Source organism: Rhipicephalus sanguineus, chromosome 10 (assembly GCF_013339695.2).
Source record: "Rhipicephalus sanguineus isolate Rsan-2018 chromosome 10, BIME_Rsan_1.4, whole genome shotgun sequence".
NCBI classification, from domain to species: Eukaryota; Metazoa; Arthropoda; class Arachnida; order Ixodida; family Ixodidae; genus Rhipicephalus; species Rhipicephalus sanguineus.
This window is the reverse complement of record NC_051185.1, coordinates 145,756,784-145,765,760: the sequence shown is the minus strand read 5'-3', so window position 1 is coordinate 145,765,760 and position 8,977 is coordinate 145,756,784. Positions and strand designations below refer to the sequence as shown.

The 8,977-nt window shown below is 45.5% G+C and overlaps 1 non-coding gene across 1 annotated transcript; it reads left to right on the top strand.

The window, feature by feature from the left end:
- The first annotated feature begins 7,451 nt into the window (after window positions 1-7,451).
- Trnas-gcu (transfer RNA serine (anticodon GCU)) lies at window positions 7,452-7,524 on the top strand. The gene has a single exon. It is a non-coding gene; the product is annotated as a tRNA-Ser (tRNA).
- The last annotated feature ends 1,453 nt before the right edge of the window (window positions 7,525-8,977 follow it).

Sequence of the window (8,977 nt, the reverse complement as noted above, 5' to 3'; positions counted from 1 at the left end):
GAGAGCGCACTTCGGCGTGGTTGCCGTTTTGTTTGCCCCACATCGAGCTGTTTGCTCCATAAATGCGACGTCACCTCCGCCTGACTTTTCGCAATGCATTGGGATATAATCTCAATGCAGTCTTGATGATTTTAGAATCACATTGCTTTATAATTTTTAACAGTATGAAAAACTTCCTGCAATAGAGACGGAGGTTAGAGGTACAACGGTTGTAGGTTGCTCGGAGGAGCATCGCAATCCCGTCGTTTCATGTGCCGTCGGTGTTGTTCAGAGAATCCCCCTCTCCTTCGGAAAGGCGTCCATAGCCATTAATGTAATGGCAATAATGAACGACTTCGCCAGCACCAAAATACACTAAAGGGAACGCCAACCTCAGGGGTGTAGCCAAGGGGGGGGGGGTTGGGGGTGTTCAGCCCCCCCCCCCCCCCGAAAATTTTCAATTTTGCATGTGTATATAAACACGCACACATACAAACGCTCGCACGAACATACCTAAAGTATGGTTGAACCCCCCCCCCCAAAAAAAAAAAAAAAAAATTTCTGGCTACGCCCCTGGCCAACCTCACATCTTTCAGATCATTGGAGGTTGTGGGTGTAAGCTTTTTTTCAAGAACACATTATCTTGAAGCGCAAACATAAAATGGCTCGGGAACTTGCGAAAGCGTTTTTCATCAAAATGATGCGTGATGATTCCATATCCGAACCATCTGTCCGTTGGTTAGACTGCGAGCTACACATGCTTAGCAAACTTTTTTCATGGTGTCGGTTTTTCGTTTGTTCTGCTCTGTTCACTAAATTTTGGTTGTGAGACAGCGCTCGTCTTGTGTCTTTCTTTTCCTGTGTGTGTTCGTCATTTTGCGCTGGTTTTCCCAAAATTGCGACGATGACGCCATGGGTGGAATTTCGCTGCGAGTGTCCCTACATTTGTTATCGCAATAAAATAAATGTGTTTAGTATAACATTGAAGCAGGATTTCACCTTTACGGAGGGGATGATTCGGCATGTCTTCTTTACTAGAGGAATGTTTTCAAGATCGCAAATGACAAAGACTGGACGAATGTCCTTGAACTGGCGCCTAATTTCCCCTGAAAAGAAGGAGAAAGAAAGAAATTCGAACGAGCGGCATAAACAAAACGCAAGAACCGCCGTTTGTTTGCATAAAGCTTATCGTATGATGTCTACTGATGCTTGTTAGGATTTCAGGCATTTGTTCTTGTAAAATAAACAAAATAAAAAATGGTTAGTTTTCCACGTACACGGCGATCAAGTTCATTCAGCGGTTGCACCCGTGATGCTGCTGGGGCAGAGCTTCTTATGCATATTTCATAGCTTATAGAACCAATCATACGACGCTTCGTTTGATTTCGTCTCCGCAGCTCCTGCCAAATTGTGCGACGTTTTACGTCTGCGGGACTGTGCCCGGTGAATAAATTCTTTGAACCTAGCATAGCCTTTTGTTTCTGCTTCGGTTTACGTTTGGCCTCGCCACGGTGGTCTAGTGGTTATGGCGCTCGACTGCTGACCCGAAGGTCGCGGGATCGAATTCCGGCCGCGGCGGCTGCATTTTCGATGGAGGTGAAACTGTTTTATGCCCGTGTACTTAGATTTAGGTGCACGTTAAAGAATCCCAGGTGGTCGAAATTTCCGGAGGCCTCCACTACGGCGTCTCTCATAATCATATCGTGGTTTTGGGACGTTAAACCCCAGATATTATTATTATTATTATCGGTTTACTTTTGTGAAGCACTTGACTTGGGAAAAGATACATTTTCTATTTCTATCGCTGGTAATAGAACGAAAGAAGGGGAATTTTTTAGCCGAGGTGCTAGTTTCATTGTTGGGCAGCCAAGTCAATCCAACAGACAATTCGTTCAGGGCCTAACCATCTGTTGGATTCATAGAGCTAGCTGTTGCTACGTGCATGTTAAGTAGACTGTACGATTCAATAATAATTTCTAAATATGACATTTACAGAATTTTATATCCCGTGCGCGCTATGCATTGATTGTGTCATTCGTGCTTCTCTGCAGACCTCATGGCGCCTTTCAGAAGTAGTGCACCTTTTTTTTTCCCTACAATGACCCTCCTCCCGTCAAAAGCTTCCAAGCTGACGGAAAGGCGACACCGGATTCCCTTTCTAATCTGCCCTTAGTGTCCTCTTACACGATCCGAGAGCATAACAAAAAAGAGCAAAGACGAAGACTATGCGCAGATGATATTTATCCATCCTTAGGCCGCGTGTATCATTCCTGCTGCTCATAGACGATCCCCAAGTACGTATTAGTTTGGGATGTAAAAACAGCGCAAGATATAGACAAGGACAGAGGAAGAGACAACACCGCGCTTCCTCTGTCCTTGTCTATATCTTGCGCTGTTTTTACATCCCAAGCATAAATCACCAACTAGCCCAACTTTCGCTATTATTGTACGTATTAGTTGCAGCTCATCAGCGACCATGAAGGTTCAATGTCTAAGGCATCGTGCTGTTGATCGCACAAGATTGGCGTTCCTAGTGGGATTCCCAACGGTGTCTACCGCATTCCAAGGAGGTCGGAACATACAATAGCAAGGCCTGCTCTTCTCTCCGCTTTCCTTTCCATCTTTCTTTCCCTTTCCCCCCCCCTTAGTTTAGGGTAGCAAACCGTATGCTACAATTCTGGTTGACCTCCCTGCCTTTCTCTAGCTTTATTATATATATCTCTCTGTTGACATTGTACCAACATCAATAAAGGCATCCGCAATTTTCATGCCGGATGGTGAATTACGTGACTAAACATAACAGACAGTGGCTCGCAGGGTCTCTACCGGGACGGACTAGAAGAAAGCGCTCAGATTTTAGATGGGAGGCATCTTACGGCGGAGTTCAATCCGGTGGTGGTGGTGGTGTGCGGCGTGACCACCCATACTGCGCATGCGCAAACTCTCTCCCCACACCTCCTCTCCCCCTTTCCCCTCTTCACGTCCCCTTTCCCCTCTCCGCTTCTCCTCACCCCTCCCATCCCCACTTTCTTCCCTCACCCTCTCCACTTTCCCTCTCCACTCCGCTCTCTGAAACGCGGGCTCGACATGCAGAAACGCTGCTTCGCATCGCCTCATGGTCCCCTTTAGCGGGAGATGGTGTGATTTTTTATCAGACCCGGATCGTGACAGCCGATCAAAGAGCATTGAGCATGAATTGCTTTCTTCGCCAAGGATGCATTCCACACTCTAAAACATAGCTGTTAAATAACACAAAAAAGAGGAAGATTTTCTGTTTTGGGTACTCAAATGTTCTTGAACTGAAAAATCACAAATTTATTTCTTTCGAAGACCATCTTTTCTGTTAGCGCTATATACGCACTTTTCCTTGGATTTGACAGAGAATGTCTACGCAAGAAACACTGATGTTGTTGAATTGAACAGAAATGCTGAATGTTGACAATTATTTGTTTTTAGCGTCATTTTGCCTTCATAAATCATTTCACGAATACCTCTGTAGAAGGTGTGCTTCAATACAGGGCTATTGCAACAAGACATGCGTTCGCATACCTCAGTCGGTAAAGAGATGCTTTGGAACGACATGGTACACGGTCCGCAGCGGAGAAACTCAGACGAAATTTTGACATCTGGAGGCTCTTTACTCGCCACTCCTTCATTAGAATACATGCGGCCTATGCAGCCGATTGGGTTCAGACTCCGAATGCCACAGCTACCAAGCCCCCGAGAGTTGACGCATAAAGTGTTTGCACATACGCGCTATTTCGCCTCCTTTATAACCGATACACGAAAGGAGGGCAATTTAGTAGGCCCTAAATGACCTAGAGGTCAAAATTTAGTTGTGGTGTTGCAGGTGCGCACAGGTCTACACCGAACACGTAGGCGTGAGAATTTTTTCGAAATGGTACCGTAATAGCGCAGTTACACAGGTTTGACGATCCAAAAGAGGCCCTCACTCGTCTCTCCTTTGCGTTGTAGCGGGCGCTGCACATGTTGTCTGCTTAATGGTTCTGCACGAAGCCGTCCGTTAGGCACATTATAAAGAACCACATCAACACCGAATTCAACCGGATCCGTCCAGTACGACGCCCGTCGTAACCTCTTGTGAATTCTCAATTCTTGCGCTCTCTGCCAATATCCTGACGGCTACTGTCGGACGAGACCTGAAATGCAGAGAAATTGTAACGTGGGTAGGTTCGAAGGCATCTATGGTAATTAGCTCAAAGATACCACACTGACGACAAGAAGCATAAGAATTGCTGTTTCCAGCTGATCTTCTGTGTCGCGCCCTTGCGCTATTCATCGTGACAGCGCACTCGAGTCTCTTGGGTAAATTCTCATCTCAAGGGGTTTCAAATTATATATAACGTGCTATGCACAGACAACAAGTGACGTCGACACCACACTTGAGTGAAATAAAAGGGCGTCTTTAAAAAAAAATATTTCTACATATTGCGAAGAATGGCTGTTGCTAAGAGCTTTGTGAGGCAGTATTTGGGATGTTGTATGAAATTAACAGTTCATGACGGCGAGTATGGGCATGGTGGCGGCATCAAAGTCAATGACGTAACGATGAGCAACTAGAGAATATATGTACACTAGGTGGCCAGACTGTAAATAATTATGTCGTCATTAATCGCTCCTGTATACACGTATGACACTATTCGAGGGCTGGTAATTAAAACCAGGCAGATGAAACAATATAATGTACAATGACTGTGTTAGCAAGCACAGACCTTCGGTGATGTTCGTTTTGACGAGGAGGGCACAGCCACCGGCGAGGAATACCCCACACAACGCGATAACGAACTCTGTGCTGTTGGCGCAATGGACGGCGATCACGTCTTCGTTGTGCAGGCCAATCGCCTTAAGCCCAGCGGCCACACGGCGAGAAACGTTGAACAACTCTCCGAAGGTGTAGTGAGCGCCCGTCTTGGCATCAACCTGTAAAACGAATCGTATCATATAAGTATGTGCCCAGTGCCCACGTAAAACAATCGCTTGCTCGCGCACTTGTATGCAACATGTTTATGGCTCTTACTTACTACTTCACAATCTCCAGCGTTCCATTAATTAGATAATTTAAAGGAGTTTTTTAAGGGTGCCAACTAATATCAGATAGGAAAGGTGGGCAATGCACTACGCATTGTAGACTTTAGACAGTAAGAAGCAGAGAGATGGGACGAACCAAAAGACGTAGGGGACACAACAATAAACTTCAGCTGATTCTTTTCATTGGTTAAGCCAACAACTGAATGAACGTGCCGAACAGTGACGCAAAGAAGCAGCTTTCACTTTCATTTCCACTCTTTTCTTATTTTCCCTAACTTTTCCTTGTATGGCCCTCATTGCCAGAGAAGCTACAACATTATTATTGCAACAACATTCCACGTTGTTGCTATCGCTATATCGCTGTGTCTGTTGCCATCGCTTCATGCTAGCGGCGAAACCGTGACTTTTTTCAATACGCAGATTGCTTATCAGGTAGCATCACTTGTCATTTGTGAGAGCCAGCGACGGGGAACATACACATCTGTCACCCGCTTTTCCAACACGAAATGCTTCCATTATTTCCCCGTAAGCTTCGCGATACGCCTGAGCGCTTGATTACTGGAAAACTGCGCAGCAGACGAACACCTGTGCCGATAGGAGGCCACGTGGCCACGACCAACTAAAGCAGTGACTACTGTAAGGTGCTTCCTCAAACTGTCATTCGAACAGACGTTGTTGTTTCGTCTTTCTCGATATGGTGATTGCCGGAAAACTATGGCTTGTTTTACTAGAAGATGGTTGTGATCAGCACGTTCGCCAAGTGCGTTGCAAAAAGTCCTTGCCTCAGTTCCCGCGGTAGGCTAATTCGAGGAAGGAGCAATAAACGCTTAATGCATTGTAACATACACGAGACGTTTCAGTGCGTTCACTGTATTTAATATTTATCATCATGGCACTAGCTTATTGTAACATCCTTATGTAATACCCGTATAACACGCTAGGGTAATAAAATAAAACGAAAGACCACGGCCGGCTTGGAGACGCTCTTTCATACGATGGTGCCATAGCTTGAAGGCTGATCACAAACACTATTCCAGGACCACTGAACCAGTTGAAATTTTGTTCAGGTGCACAAGGAATGTTTTCTATGAGAATGACACAAACATCAAATGAAAACTCAGATTCGTGCATGAATGTAGCTTGCGCATTTAAAGCCAATCAAGAAAACTTAAAACCATGTTCGTGCCTGTGCAATCTGAGTAAACAGCGGAGCTAGCAAGCAAGCGCCACCGTTCTTTCTTTCTTTATCACTTTATGTATCTCCCCATTTTAAGTGCGAAGCATTTCTTATCGAACCTTTGGCATTTTGAGCGTTTTATTTACGTATCTATCTATCTATCTATCTATCTATCTATCTATCTATCTAGCCACCTACGTCTGGGTGCTCTCATGATCGCCTCCTTAACTTGGTGTTGAACAATACAGGCATGGGAGGGTAAGATGATTCGACTAATATGACTGTCGGGTCATGATATGAATAACGCGAAAATCCTGTCGCGTACGTCGTCAAACCCTTTCCTCCAGACACGTGTGGCACATACCCGTTTACCACGGGCCGCGGTGTACGGGTATGCGCCACAGGTGATTGACAGTTTATATCTACCCAGGAACGGCGAGAAAAGACATTGGTAACCTAAATACGAGAGCGTTAGGAAAAACCGACATCGGCAGCGTTGACCCGACGAATGTAAAGAATTAAAATTACGATCCCAGCAGGAATCGAACCCAAGCATTCTGCGTGGCAATCAGGTATTCTACCACAGAGCCACGCCAGGTCTATAAACTGGTTTGGAAAAACAGCCTACGCAGACGTAATGTTGGTGCAACGTCAATTGTGGTTGTGGTGCTGGCTATTTAATTTTACAAGAAGGCAATAAACACTAGATGATACTCCTATGATGCGTAATCCTACAATACAGGCGTCATATCAGATTAACGTCTGTGGTTCTAGTGTTGGCTCCGCTTTTATAGCAGCCTAATAAACGTTACATTTGTAGTGCTATGATTCAGCAAGCTATAGTGAAGCATTGCTCGACCACGGAGGAATACATCAACGAAAGTCACGTATGATAATCGCATCATCGCACCATGAAGTGCACTTAGTCCGCCAGAACGACGCCGTGTCATCTTCATTTCTTACGAGGCTGGGCGATGGCCTCATGCTGACCAAGGATAATGCCAGAGTGACTGACAGCCGCTTTGTAGACAAGGCTGCGTAGGCCACATAGGCCCAGGTAGTCTAGGAATACGACAGCCACCACCCATTGATGTTGGTCTACCTAGCACTATCCAGGCCTAACAGCCTCGACGGCGTATACCTCGCCAACGCGAACGGTGACTTCAGGTTCCGACATGTTGCCGGCTCTATCGACAGACAATTTGTTGACGAAATGACCGAGGCATCTACGATTTCCAACAGCCCCGCCACGGTGGTCTAGTGGTTATGGCGCTCGGCTGCTGACCCGAAGGTCGCGGGATCGAATCCCGGCCGTGGCGGCTGCATCTTCGATGGAGGCGAAAATGTTTGAGGCCCGTGTACTTAGATTTAGGTGCACGTTAAAGAACCCCAGGTGGTCGAAATTTCCGGAGCCCTCCACTACGGCGTCTCTCATAATCATATCTTGGTTTTGGGACGTTAAACCCCAAATATTATTATTGTTATTATTATACGATTTACAACAGCTGTACTATATATCATACTTCGCTAACTTCGCTACACATGGGCCCCACGTCACCGCGATAACGACCGAATCCAATAACAAGTCATGACCAGCTGCTGGTGCTCACTGACCACGGTGATGGTGACCTTGTTCAAGAACTGTCAAGAACTTCTTCGACACATGTACACGGGTTCGTAAAACTTTCGTGCGTTCTCCATCATAAGGGACAAGTATAAGCATTACACATCAGCTTACCGCTTCTGGTGTTGGTAATACCCACGTTGCCGCTGGCAGCGTTACCCAACTGTAAACAACTAGTTATATAACACATATGCGGCTGTTCAACATATATGTGGGCGTATAGAATTTATGCAAGTCATTAGCTTCATTTTGTAACGTTTCACTAAGTTAAAAGAATTACGCCACATTCACCTTCCCGCCGCATGCTTCGCATAACATCGACTCCCACGGTACGTGGGATCTGCCGAATTTTTTCTCCTCCAAACGCTCACATCACTCCCCCTCACCCTCACTTCAACTTCCCACCCTTTGCAATGCTATACTGCACATGCTTGTGTTATGGTATACCCTGTCACCTTCTTACTGTCCTCGTCGCCCTAACCTCGCTTTGTTATCACCTTACTAAACTAACCTATACAGTGCTACGTCACGCTTTACAGTCGCCCTCCTCCTTTTCTCCCTCCTCACGCTCACATCACTCCTACTCACACTCAATTCCCTTTCCCATCCTGTTGCTGTACTATGGCTGTGCTATGCTAGGGGGCTCTCTGCGAATTCTTGGGTGATACAAGATTACCTTGCTAAGCCATTGATCAGCTCTTTTCCCAAACCAGGCTTAAATTCAGCATTTCATTATTACACAACATTAATTTAACCTACTTAAGAATCATGTATTATGAGTAATTTTAAATAATTCGAAAAATCTTATAATTTCTTTTTCCTTGTTTTAAAAGTTTTACTGCGTATCAAAAATTTCCATTTTCTATAATTTTTTTTAAAATCACGTTTCCTTTTACCCTGCATAGGCCTTAATTTTTCATTTACAATAACCGCCGGCTTCTTGGCCAATCCCCCGTAGTGGGCCAGTACAGAGGCACAAGCTAGCAAGCAAGCAAGCAAGCAAGCAAGCAAGCTGTTTGGCACATACCCGCATTCATGAGTGCATACCCACCCGAACTTTTGCGTCCCACGTCGGATTAGCCCCAAGCTTATACATCTCCGCTGTTAGGAACTGTCACAAGACATAACTCTAGGTAATGCAGGAAATT